At 42.0% G+C, this 13,202-nt stretch overlaps 1 long non-coding RNA gene across 2 annotated transcripts; it reads left to right on the top strand.

The window, feature by feature from the left end:
* Positions 1-263: 263 nt before the first annotated feature.
* LOC125972225 (uncharacterized) lies at positions 264-12,302 on the top strand. 2 transcript variants are annotated; one of them, XR_011087088.1, is made up of 4 exons: positions 264-1,210; positions 1,323-1,400; positions 1,479-1,730; positions 1,810-12,302. It is a non-coding gene; the product is annotated as an uncharacterized lncRNA (long non-coding RNA). The 2 variants fall into 2 exon arrangements; XR_011087087.1 differs by having other exon boundaries at positions 266-1,400.
* The last annotated feature ends 900 nt before the right edge of the window (positions 12,303-13,202 follow it).

Raw genomic sequence — 13,202 nt, 5'->3', positions numbered from 1 at the left:
GCCATGTCCTAGCCCCATCCACCGTCCCCGGACAGCCACCCGGCCGAGCGCCGCCCCCAACTTCCATCCACGGAAGTGAAAGAGAGCTCCGTAGAGCAGGACCGGGCGTGCGTAAAAGCCATAATAGTTTTTCAAACCTTCTGTGTCACTCCAAATAATTAAATCCTTCAAACCCTTCGTCCTCCGTGTCACTTACAAACAAAGCCGATAATGATGCCGGTAGTACGTGGGGCCTTTCGTCATCCCGTGATCGAATCTTTGTCCTTTATGTAAACAACCGCCGCGCCGCGCCGCGCCGCGCCGCGCCGCGCCGCGCCGCACCGCGCCGCGCTGCTGACGGCACTTGAAATTGAAATTGCAGTAATCCCTAGAGAGAAGATCAATGCCCCAGGCTTTGATGTCTATTCATATGCAAATGAGTTAGGGGTCATAAAATTTTATGACCTTTTTATGACTTGTTATGGTATCATAAATCACCCTCTTTTGAATTGTGGCGGGGTTGGGGACATCAAGATGGCGCCAGTCGTGACGGCGCCATCTTTGACTGTCGCCATTTTGGTTTGCTGGCGCCATTTTTAAGATGTGGATATGTATGGGCATGTATTTTTATGAGCTAGCTTTGGCCCGCGCGTGTGGGTTGAAGGGGCTCGTTTTGTTGAGAAGGGGAGGGGTGTTTGTGTCAGTGTGGGGTCGTTAGCATGGTGCCAAAAGTTGTCTGGATGAGAGTCGCATATAATTTGAGAAACAATAGTTTAGCCAAAGGTGTCTGAAAGTGAAACGCATGTAATTTGACAAACAATAGTTTAGAGGATCAAGGGGGTTTTGTTGAGAAAATCATTGAAATGTCGTTAGCATGGTGCCAGAGGTATCTGAAGGGGGTTTTGTTGAGAAAATCATTGAAGTATCGTCAGCATGGTGCCAAAGGTATCTGAAAGATAAAAAAAGCAAGGTGTTGATGCATAATTTGAGAAACAATACTGACTGGGGCCAAAGATATCTGATGAGCTAGAGCCTTTGATACGTTATCAACATACGGCCAGAGTTATCTGATTTCCCGCGACACGTGATCCCATAGGCGTGGTCTTATCCCCGCCGAATTTAAAGTTTGGTGTGGACGAGCATCATTTTGGAGAAGACAAGACAAGACAAGCCATCGCTCTGAGCAACGGAGTCGAAGCGCGTCAAAAAGCTGTTTCGAGAATGGTTAAAGGTAAGTCATTTTAATACCTTTCTCGCGATAATAATACTAATAACAAATAATAATAATAATACACTGCGGTTATTTTATAAAACAAAATGTAATGTTTATATAATATTTGCAGACATCATCGCTCTTGCTGATGTCCACGCATCTTTTGACGACGATTTTAGCGACGTTTACCTAACACAATCAGACTACGGTGAGTCAATAGTGCATCTACGATAGTTCATATAAATGTCGGTAGTTGATGATTTTATTTTATGTATGTATGTATCAGATCTCGTGGCCACGGCCACTAGAAAAAACAATCGGCCTACACAAGCTGCCTTCGACCGCCGTATTGACGCAGTCGAAACGACAGAGCCATCTAGACCAGCAACATCAGAGTCACGTGCTACTGTTGAAACCAATCCGATTGCATCCCACGCCAACCGACAGGAGGCAGCGACGGACTCGGAACTAGTTGAAGCTTTATCTACTTACGAAGGTTTAAACCATCATCATCAAGAGTCGACAAACAAAGTTGAAGGTATTCCTTATATTTTTTCTCTCTTTGTATGCTATAGTCCGACATGCTATTTTCGGTATTATAAAGGATTAACTTGCAGGTGAGCGTCGTGACACGGAGGTTCAGAGAGAGAGGAAGAGGAGGAGGAGGAGGGGGCACCCCTTCTACAACACGCACCACTCAACCAGCAGGGGGTCTGTAAAGTGCCGTGGTAACTGTATCTACAAAAGACGGTTACAAGAATGTTTTAAGATTATACGTGCTCTTACAGATTTAGCCGAATCATAATAGGTTTGTGTTGTTTCTGTTGTGTTTTGTAAAAGAAAATATAATGGATCATCCAAACCTTACGTCAACGGAGTCAGATTTCTTAGCAAACATTGATGAAATAGATTTGCCACCATTTAGCGGGACAAACCAAAGAAGTGACACACCAGAGCTAGATTTATCAAACGTTAACAATACGTGTACGAGTCAAATAACAGATTTGCTCAACAATGTGAGCACGGCTTTGTTAGAGGGGGAGAGACCAGACAGTCCTGCTATTCTCACCCATTTACAAGCTGTCATAGATGAAATGAACAATCAAAGTCTGAATGAAGGTGGACAGAGTCCGACACAAATCCCGTCACAATTGCTAAACATGATAGCAGAATTAAACAACCAAGCTAATGACAACAACGGGCGTATCAGTCCTGACATTCCTGTCCAGTTGCTAAACATTATCCAAAATCTATATACGCAGCCTCTGGTTGACCCGTCGACCACTAACACTGTCGATTCATCGCCGGTTGCTGTTGACGACGTTCCACCGCCATTTCAACCTAACAACTGCTCTGTTATAATTGATCACGAAATAGATGTTATTGATGACAATACACCAGCATTTCAACACACGTCCCAGCAATCTAACAGCGGTTTTGTATTAGCTGATCAGCGCGGCGGTTCTGTTGTAATCAATAGGCCGCATTTCAATAATGTAGAGATAAGGCGACAGTTAAATATACCATCGCAACAGAACATTAATGATTTTGCCACCTTCTACCTCCAGATTGAAGATAAAATAGATGATGTCATGCAAGAGATAGCTAGCAGAGCCCAAACAGGTGATGTAATTCAGATCGAGCTAGCTGGTGGTAACGATAGAGCTCACATCTACCAGCAAACTAGTGATATAAACTCTATCAGAGATAATGTATCAGACATGCTTGAACGTTTAGCCCAATCAAATACAGAGCTTCTGGCTGATGAGGGCTTAGAGCTCATTGTACAAATAGTCACACCATTGCGCGGTGGAATGCGTCGCAGGCTGTTGAACACTACCAACAGAGAGATTTTGAGGTTGAAAAAATGACACCTACACATACCTCGTACTAAAGACAACAATTTGTGTTTCGCTCTCTCACTAACCTATCTGCTAAATGACACACTTACAACAAAACAAGCCACAAGGCAGGCACGGCTCTTACATGAGAGTGTAGGATTGATTGTCAAACACCTGTGAGTCTGGGCGATGTCCGTAAATTTGAGAAAGTCCTCAAACGGAAAATAACTGTAATGTATCGAAAAGAGGACTGCCGCCCCATGACCTTTTTCGACACGCGTTACCCCAAAACAGATAACGATACCTTATTTTTCTTACACCTCGAGGACCATTATTACGGTGTGAAAGCAATAGAGGCATTCGTTGGTCATGCATTCTTTTGCAGACATTGTTACAAAGGGCATGAGAATTGGCAACAGCACCAGTGTGAAGGACACTGTGGCGTTTGTCTTGATCCATGCTGTAAACAGCGATGGATTAAACCTCTCATCTGCCCCGACTGTAACAAAACTTGTTGTTAGGGTTTTTCAGATTATCCTTATCGTATGATTATGTTGGAATGCAACCGGTAATAAATAACCTACCTTGTCCCATCCTCCACAAGGTCGTAAAACATCCCCTGATATGTTTTGACTAGAGCACAAGGCCTTCCTGTTCAACCTACTATTACCCCCACTCTGTTTCTCTTAATAAATATGCCTTTGCAGTTGGGAGAGGCTCCAGATTTCATTCCTGTAGCGAGTGATCTCTCCACCTGCAGGTGTCTAAAAGAACTTGCTTGTCTACCGTGTGGTTCTTGCAAAATGAGTTGGAGTGAGCAAATCTCTAACATTTTGGTGCCGAAACCCGGGACCCCTCATACCCGCTATCTGTCTGACGAAGAAGGACGTGCTGCATTGTCGACAAGCCAGCGTCCACTAGGAGGACCTGGAGGAGAAAGTCCTGGGAAGAGAATTCTTCGCTGGGCCAGCATCTTAGGTCTGCCTTCGTCTGACAGAGGTGGATTGACGGGACCCGGCAGTGCAACGAACCAGGGGACAAGTAAGTTAAAGGCCTGAAGTTGTGTGATTGTGTTGTTGTTTGTGAAACGCGTATATAAAAAAAAAAAAAAAAACACAGGTGCACGAGAGATACGGCTTTGGTTTGTCCGAGCTATGAGATACGGCTTTGGTTTGTCCGAGCCATGAGATACGGTTTTGGTTTGTCCGAGCCATGAGATACGGCTTTGGTTTGTCCGAGCCATGAGATACGGCTTTGGTTTGTCCGAGCTATGAGTTTGTGTGATTGAGAGTGTGACTGGTAGGATAAATTGACTAAATAGCAGTTCTAGCATTGATACTAGTACAAGTAATTTGTTGAAAGGTCAATTTAAACCTGCATTGAGGATCCTCAAAGAAATAAATAAGTAATAATAATAATAATAATAATATTTTTGAGACAGAGATTGTAAAACCTAAAACTACTAGAATTAAGATGGGAAATAAAAACGGTAAATCTCTACCTCTTGACGGAGATGAGAAGTACATGGCGAGTAGATTTCTTAATTGTATGCAATATATGCCGAAGTGGAAGAAAAAGTATGGAGTAGAAGGGAAGTTGAGAGTTGAAGTGTGGAAGATAGTAGTTGATGTTTTAGAAGAGAGTGTGGATAGAAAGAAAAATGGACTGAAAAAGAAAAGAAAAGAGAGTGAATTGGATTGTGCTAAAATGTGGTTGAAAACTTCACAAGAAAGAAGAGAACAAATCCAAAAGACAAAAGATAGAAAGTTGAAAAGTGATGAGGCCGCCATTCAATTGAGATTTGAAAAAGAATTCAGGGTGCATAGTGGCATCCCATTCAATGATACAGCTGAGAGTGCTTATCAACAACATCTTAAAAATGCGCTCCTCACTAATTTCCGCCCTGAAATAGGCAACTGGGTGAGGAAACATTTGGTGGAAGTCGATGTTGCAAGTGTGACAACAACTATGCAATGGGCCAGACATGCTGAAAAAGTGATCAAAAAAGGCAAAAGTTCTGATGTATTTCATCTAGATAATGATGATGATGAACTAGATGAAGATACAACAGTCTTCTTCCAAGGGTCCCAGCAAGGCGGAGGAAGAGGTAGAGGCCAACAAGGTCGCAGGCCGCCATATAATTCAAAACCCCCACGAGATTCTGACAACTGTTGGAACTGTGGGAGACGAGGACACTTCGCACGAGAGTGTCGTTTTGCAAAACAATATCAATCAAAGGGTGGAGGAAGGAGCAGAGGAAAAGCCATATTTTTAGCATGACAAGCTTCCTCCTCTTTGACCGCTTATGCTCATACAGAGAAAGAAAGAATAGATGCCCATATGACAGCAAAACATGTCATTGTCAGATTATTAGAATTTTTTTTAGATTATTAGAAGTCCTGTCCATCCAAGAAGTATGACAATGCTGTTTGTGTGCCCAAATTACAAATGACTAGAGCTCAAATTGTGTTACTCTGAAGTTAAAATATGCAAATCAAGTGGTAAAGGAATGCAACTTGCTTCTAGAAGATAAATAAATAAAATTAGAATGTGCTGTCCTCGTGTGCATGGGAGGGACCAGCTCATGATCGACCACAGGAAATGGCCAGCCTGTGACGAATCATTGGTGCTGGAAACTACCTTTTGCATGTGAGAGCTGTGCATGTGTGTGCGTATATGTTAAAATGATGAACATTGGCTAAAGTTTTAGTATAAAAAAAAATTGCTAGACTGTGGTCTATCCAATTTGCATCACAGAACAGAAATGATTTTGAAAGATAAAAATGAGAGGAAAAAGAGAGAAATCTGTTTGCAAGCAGAAGCTAATCCACACTAGTGCATGTTAAGTGTCGAGCCCACATGAGAAATTCGAAGAAAAAAAAATGACAGAACATGCTTTCAGGAATTGGAAGAAGCTAAATTGTGAATTTAAGATTTTGCAATGCTACATTTAATAGGAATAATTGATTGGTTGTGTTATAAGATTATACAAAATTCTAAATGCAAGCTAAATCTGAGAGATTGAGTTCTTCAAATTTAAAAACAAAGAAAAAAATTCAGATTAATTTTCCAGTTGGTTGTTATAGTTAAGTTTTTTTGAATTGGTGGATTGTTCTACCAGGAAACCTGAGTTGAAAATGATATATGAATGTTGTGTGGTGAGCTTGGATGAATTGGGACCAATGTGATAGAAAGACTCCTTTTTGGAGACTGCGTGTGAGATGCAAATGAACATTGATGAATGATAGCCTGAATGAAAAGAAATTACAGGTTGAATGGTTGAAGTTGTTGGCGACTACTATGGAAAATTAGTAGAGCGACTTTGATGAAAGAATGATTTTGAGCAGGTTGAATGTTAGAAAGAAACACGTAGCTTTTGGATTGATAATTAACTAGAGAAAAAAACTGGAGAACCAGTAACACATGTAGAAGATGTGTGAACTGAGAAATTGAGAAGCGTTTTGGAAAGAAAGTCAAATTAAATGATGATGGAATCGTATGTAGTAAAGAACGCATTCTCCCAAAAAGTTTGTCAAGGTGTGAGGCATGGGCGTTGCCAAGCCTCAGAAGGGGGGGAGTGAGTAGGACAGATAGTGGAAGATAGTAATAATACAACACTTTATGACAATGAATTTTCGAATACATTTGGTGTTATATTGTGGTAAATTTTTTGTTCTTGTGTAGATAGGTTAGCAACACGAGAGATTTAGAGGTTCAAAAGAAAGACAGTTAAAAGAAAACATTTTTGATTTGGACAATTGCAGGCTAACAGGAACATGAGAAGGATAAGAACTACGAGGTGGGATCCAATTTCATTGGGGAGATTGAGAATTCACAGCACCATACTCTAAGTCACATTTTTGAGCAAGCATGACAATAACATGTGAGAGGTCAAGACATACAGATCAGGGCTTGATGTGGAAAGCAGACCTCGATGAGTTGATTTTCAATAATGATACTGAAGACAACATACTGTCCGATTAAATTGGAACTATAGATAAAATGTAGCTCAAAAATAGGATGAGTTGCAGGATTTACGATATAAAAACGAGACCGCTGTTATTAGGAGAATTTGAAGTTTGGTAAATAAATGTTACCAGCAAATTGATGGAAGCAGCTACATTTGGAGATAGTCTTACAAGTTTGACGTCCCAGCCTGTCATTCTCAGTGTCAGAGTCCCTGAAACCCAATCCGAGACTTCGCCTGCAGCCGTGAACAACCACAAAATTGTGCCTGGCTCTGAAGCACCTTTGACCTTTGGCGAAGGACAAGAAAAGACTGAATTGTGCTTGGAGGAGGACAAGTACACTCCGGAGGACAGACAACATCCTCGGGGACGAGAAAAGACAGTGAAAAGCGGAGGAACTCACAATGATGAAAATTGACTCATTTGAACAATGGACTCATTCAAGAGTGATGGATGGGGTCGCTCTGAAGCAACAGCCAAAGAACACCAACGTGAGAGGGGGAAGTGCGGCAAAAAGAAATGGACTTGGAGTGTCCGACAACCAAATCGCACTCCTTGGCGTTACCAAATTTGGTGGAGCTTGGTTCAAAGTGGAAGGGAGGTTCATTGTGCACTGAGTTTGACAGAACTGAGGAGATTTGATAAATAAATAAATAAAAAATTGAAAAATAGGTAGGGCTACAGATTATAATCAGAGATTGAACGGATTTGGATAAAACAAATAGGCTAAAACGGTAGGAAACAAGAGCAAGATATTATATTTTGGCTCATCAAGCTTAAGACGTAGAGGTCGAGTTATATACATTTTAGAATAGGACATTTGGCAGTCAGGAGGAAGCTAGGTTGCTCAATGTACCTACTCAATACAATAGTAAGTTTTTTTTTGCACCACAGTGGAGGTTGGCTGGTCAGAAAGTTAGGTACGTTCAATTTTTGACATTCACTCAATCATGCATAGGAGCCACACGGCGACAGTTAACAAGACAATGACTGCAATAGGGGCCACCTACGACTGCACCGACATGAAAAAGTAGAAGCGAGAGAGCAGAGTATGGGATTATATGCTAAAACGTCTGCTATACAGTTACCGATAGGAGATTCTATCAAAAGAAGCTACATGAGAGATGGATTAGAATCTCTTTGTCTGTGTGTTCTGTTTGTGAGTAATCTCTGTAAAATTGTTGTCGTTCGTCTGAACTTTGTATGCCGTTTTGTGTATGTGTGCGTGCAGATGTGTGTGTGTGTGTGTGTTCACACCCTGTGTGAGTGCGAGCGTGTGAGGAGAAAGAAGGCATGGATAAGACAAATCTCTTTTACACCAGGAGGCAATAAACGGGAACGCCCCTGTCATAAATAGTTTTTGGTTAAAGGGAATCATTAGGAAGTGTTCAAACTCTTCCCGCAAACATTCCTATTTGCCAGTTAAATGGGCACTACAATTGACTACGAGAGTTGCAAGCAACAGATGAAGAGCAGTCCTTGGCAGATTATATGATCAGGACGCTCAAACTGTGTCAAAGACAAATTTACTGCCGCTTGATCTTTCCTCCTCACAGGTCGACAACCCCATCAATCCAGGAGACTGGGTCTACATCGAGGTCATCAAAAGAAGGAACTGGGCCAGCCACGACGGGAGGGACCATTCCAAGTCTTGCTGACTACACATGTTGCATCCAAGGTTGCAGGACCCACAAATGCATTAACGACGACTGCTCTCCAGGAGGAAACTGGATGGGAGCTTTGGACATCACCGCTGTGTGCCAGGATGAGAGAGCCGTTTTCAAGGTGTAAGGGCTCTACTACCAACATGGCTGCACCATCGGACGGGACCTACTTCATCCAGAAGTTCAGAGGCACTGCCTCACCTGCATCCTATGGGTGCACGTGCCTGTTTAGTACGGATCATGGTTTTGTGGTCACAAGAGTTGTCCGATGCTGCCTGCCAACTGGACACGAGTGTGTGCGCCAGTGTGTGTGACAGACCTCACCTACAGACTAGAACATCATCAGTTGACGAAAACACGAGCACATATACAACTTCTTAGACGTGACAGACGTGATAATGATAATGAGACGTGGATTGCGTAGATGCTGTTCTGTTGAGCATGTTTTACAGAAACTTGATGATTTGACCATCCAAAATGCTTCGCAAGTGATGGACACAATGATGTACTGTTTCTGTGTTTTTGTTTTTTATTGATAGCATTCTGGTCGTCTTAGGCAAAGGGACCGTGTAAGAATTTTCCTGCTAATAACATCTGGCCGGCAGGTTTTTCGCTTACACAATAAGTTTGATCTTGGGGTATTGAGGTAATGCCTCATCTTCACTGGAAAGTGTTGCTATCATTGTTTGTTGTTTTTTATTTTTACTATTCATCTTTCTTCATTATACATGTATATATGTTTTTTACTTGTCTTTGTTGTTTGGGGTGGCATAATCATATGATAAAACAGGAGGGAGATGTTAGGGTTTTTCAGATTATCCTTATCGTATGATTATGTTGGAATGCAACCGGTAATAAATAACCTACCTTGTCCCATCCTCCACAAGGTCGTAAAACATCCCCTGATATGTTTTGACTAGAGCACAAGGCCTTCCTGTTCAACCTACTATTACCCCCACTCTGTTTCTCTTAATAAATATGCCTTTGCAGTTGGGAGAGGCTCCAGATTTCATTCCTGTAGCGAGTGATCTCTCCACCTGCAGGTGTCTAAAAGAACTTGCTTGTCTACCGTGTGGTTCTTGCAAAATAAGTTGGAGTGAGCAAATCTCTAACACTTGTCGTAATGAGGAATGCTTTACCAAACATAAAGAGTCTCGATCAATGAATCGTGTGAGCAACTGCACTTCATACAAAAAAATGCTTGCAGTGTGGTCTTCACTATTATGTGAAAGCTGATGGTACCGGTGCTAAACATCGTTGCCCCGTTAAAAAATGCACAGTGTGTGATGAGATCTTAAATCAAAATGACGCCTTGTTGAACCCCCACATGTGCTACATTCAGCCCATCAAGCCTCAACCACCGTGCAAAAATGTAGTCTACTACGATTTCGAAGCCTATGTAGATACAGACGGTTTACACAAACCTTTTCTCATCTATTGCAAATCAAATAGACTGGCGAAGCATTGGTATGGCACAGATTCTGTTGATGAATTTCTCAGATTTTTCCGAAGGCCACGGTTTAAACAAACTACGTTTGTTGCACATAATGCGAGAGGTTTTGATTCATACATACTGATAAGGAGAATGCTTGAATTAGGTCTCAAACTTGACATTCTGATGCAAGGGAGTAAAGTTCTATCATTTGTCGATTTAGACACAAAATCTCGATTCATAGACTCTCTCTCATTCTTGACGATGCCTCTAAGTGCAATGCCTAAGGCCCTGGGGGTTGAAGACAAATCAAAGGGTTACTTCCCACACAAATTCAGCTCTTTAGAGCATCTAAACTACGTAGGGTCTCACCCTGACCCCACGTACTACGGCACCGAGCGAATGTCACCCTCCCAACGATCAAAGTTTGACGAGTGGTATGCCAAAGAAGCTAACAATGTGTTTGATTTTGCTAAACAGGCAATAGCCTACTGCGAGAATGATGTTGATCTCCTAATGCAAGGGTGTGAAAAATTCAGGAGTGAGTTTTTTGAGGCCACCGGAACAGATCCATTCAATGCGGTAACAATTGCGTCGGCGTGCATGAAAGTTTTTCGAGCTAATTTTCTAACCCCTCAAACACTAGCCATTACACCATCAGACAACTATATGCGTCAGCACAAAGCTTTTTCACACGATTCTATTCAGTACATGCAATGGATCATGCACAGCCAAAATATCCAAATTAGACATGCATTGAACGGTGGTGAAGTTAGGATAGACAACTATACTGTGGATGGCTATTCTGAAATTGGGGGCGTAAAAATAGTGTTTGAGTATTTTGGTTGTTATCACCACGGCTGCGCAGAATGCTTCGACCTCTCTAAAATATGCCCGACAACCAAACGCCCTTTTCAGGAGAGGTTTGATAAAACACAAAAGAAAATTCAGGATCTACAGCTTAGACAGGATGTGTACCTTGTAATTATGTGGGAGCATGAATGGTTGCAAATGAAAAAGATGGACATAGAGGTGAAGGAATTCCTTAAAAAAAACAAATTTCCTACACCGCTCAAACCGAGGCAGGCTCTTTTTGGAGGCCGAACAAACGCATTCGTTTTAAGATACACGGCAGAGCCAAACGAGCGTGTGTTGTATGTTGATGTGACATCGTTATACCCTTTCATCAACAGTACAGGCACCTACCCTATCGGCCATCCAACGATTATCCACGGTGATTTTAAAGACCCTAGGTCGTACTTCGGTTTCATCAGCGCCACAGTCAACCCACCCCGTGGTTTGTATTTTCCTGTTCTACCGTTCAAAACAGCTAAAGGTAAACTCGTCTTCACACTGTGCCACACATGCGCCGAGTGTAACAACCAGCAGACGGCTTGTACACATAGTGATGAGCAAAGATTGTTAACAGGTGTTTGGACAACCCCTGAATTTGTTAAGGCACTTGATCTCGGGTACACGGTTGCAGATATTACCGAGGTATGGCATTACACAAGAACGAGCGACACAATTTTCCGCGATTATATGCGGACATTTCTAAAAGGTAAACAGGAATCTTCAGGTTATCCGACTCACGTGGTCAACCAGGCTGATAGACAAAGATACATAGAAGGGTATGCCATTCACCAGGGTATCCAACTCGACCCTTCCAAAATTGCTGTAAACCCTGGCAAAAGGCAAGTGTCAAAACTCTGTCTTAACAATCTGTGGGGAAAACTCGCGCAACGTGACAACATGGCAAACACAAAAAATTTGACAAAATCAGAGGATTTTTTTGAACTTCTGTTTTCAGGTCTGTACAATGGGAAATTCTTCCATTTTATCAATGAGAAGCTTTCAATTGTGCAGTATGTACGATAAAAGAAGGCTGCTAGAGCGAGGCACCACTGAACCGTTTGGCTACTGATATTTCTATCTATCTACCCATACGTGTGTCGGGGTGTGTGTCTGTGTGTGTGTGGAAATGGCTTTTAACCAGATTGAATTTGACCCTAGATTAGAACTTCCTTTTTCATCTCTAGTAGCAGGGCCTTCAGGTTGTGGCAAGACTTTCTTTGTAAAAAATGTATTGCAAAATCCTGAACATGTTCTGAGAAAAAAACCTGATAATATTGTCTGGGTTTATACTTCATATCAGCCAATGTACGATGAGCTCAAAAACCTGAATAAAGACATTGTTTTTATCAAGGGGCTGCCTGAATCTTTTGATGACGAGAAGCTGTTCCCGCCTGTTGGGTCTAAATACGATTAGACATTAAATCACTCGCTGGAATGAAGAGGAGAAGACAACCAGAACAGGTTTACTCGCGAGGAGAACGATAGAGCAAGCAATCTCAGTCACAACCTCCATCAGTTCTGAGTCTTTACTCCACGTGCCCCTCTTTTTAATGTTATGGTTGCCCTGGTTACAGAGGCGTTGCTACACTAAAGGGAGGGGGATTGTGTCTGTAGCAACGCTGATTAGCAAAAGAATGTAGTGTGGTGTGAATTAGCACTTCGCTGTTGGCTCTTGACCCCCCGCAGAGGCCGTCCGCAGCTGTCTTCCTTCACAGTTGGCTGACCTGTCCTTGAGGTCAACAAATGTCCTGACGCACGTTGATTGCCGCTTTGCTGTGGAACAAATGCAACTAGACCTTTGCTAACTTTATCTACTTGGTAATTAACACACAATAGTAATAAGTAACTTGTCCTAAACATTTCAACACACATTAAGCAAACGTGAGGTAACCGGTATGCAGTTCCTTAAACAAACATTGAGTAAATATGGGATAACTTTTAATGCAACTACTTCTAACTGTATGTATCCCTTAACAAAGAAAAACAGGTCTGATAAACTACAATCTATGAACCAAACCTATATCTAAATAGAAGGAATGAAGTTCCTGTGAATCAAACAAAGAACATTTCACCTATGCAAATAAGCCCTGCTCATTGTTAGTGAAGGACTCTTACGGGAACCAAAACACACAGACAACATAAGGACAGGAAAGGTACAAATGGCTGACAGGGATCAAAAGACATCCCTATCACATAAAAGGAACAAAGAGATAAAAGGAAAAGATAAACTCGTAAAGGCGAGGCCTCCAG

Source organism: Syngnathus scovelli, chromosome 7, assembly GCF_024217435.2.
Source record: "Syngnathus scovelli strain Florida chromosome 7, RoL_Ssco_1.2, whole genome shotgun sequence".
In the NCBI taxonomy this organism is placed as follows: Eukaryota; Metazoa; Chordata; class Actinopteri; order Syngnathiformes; family Syngnathidae; genus Syngnathus; species Syngnathus scovelli.
Note: the sequence above shows the minus strand (reverse complement) of the source record. Positions and strands in the feature narration are given on the sequence as shown.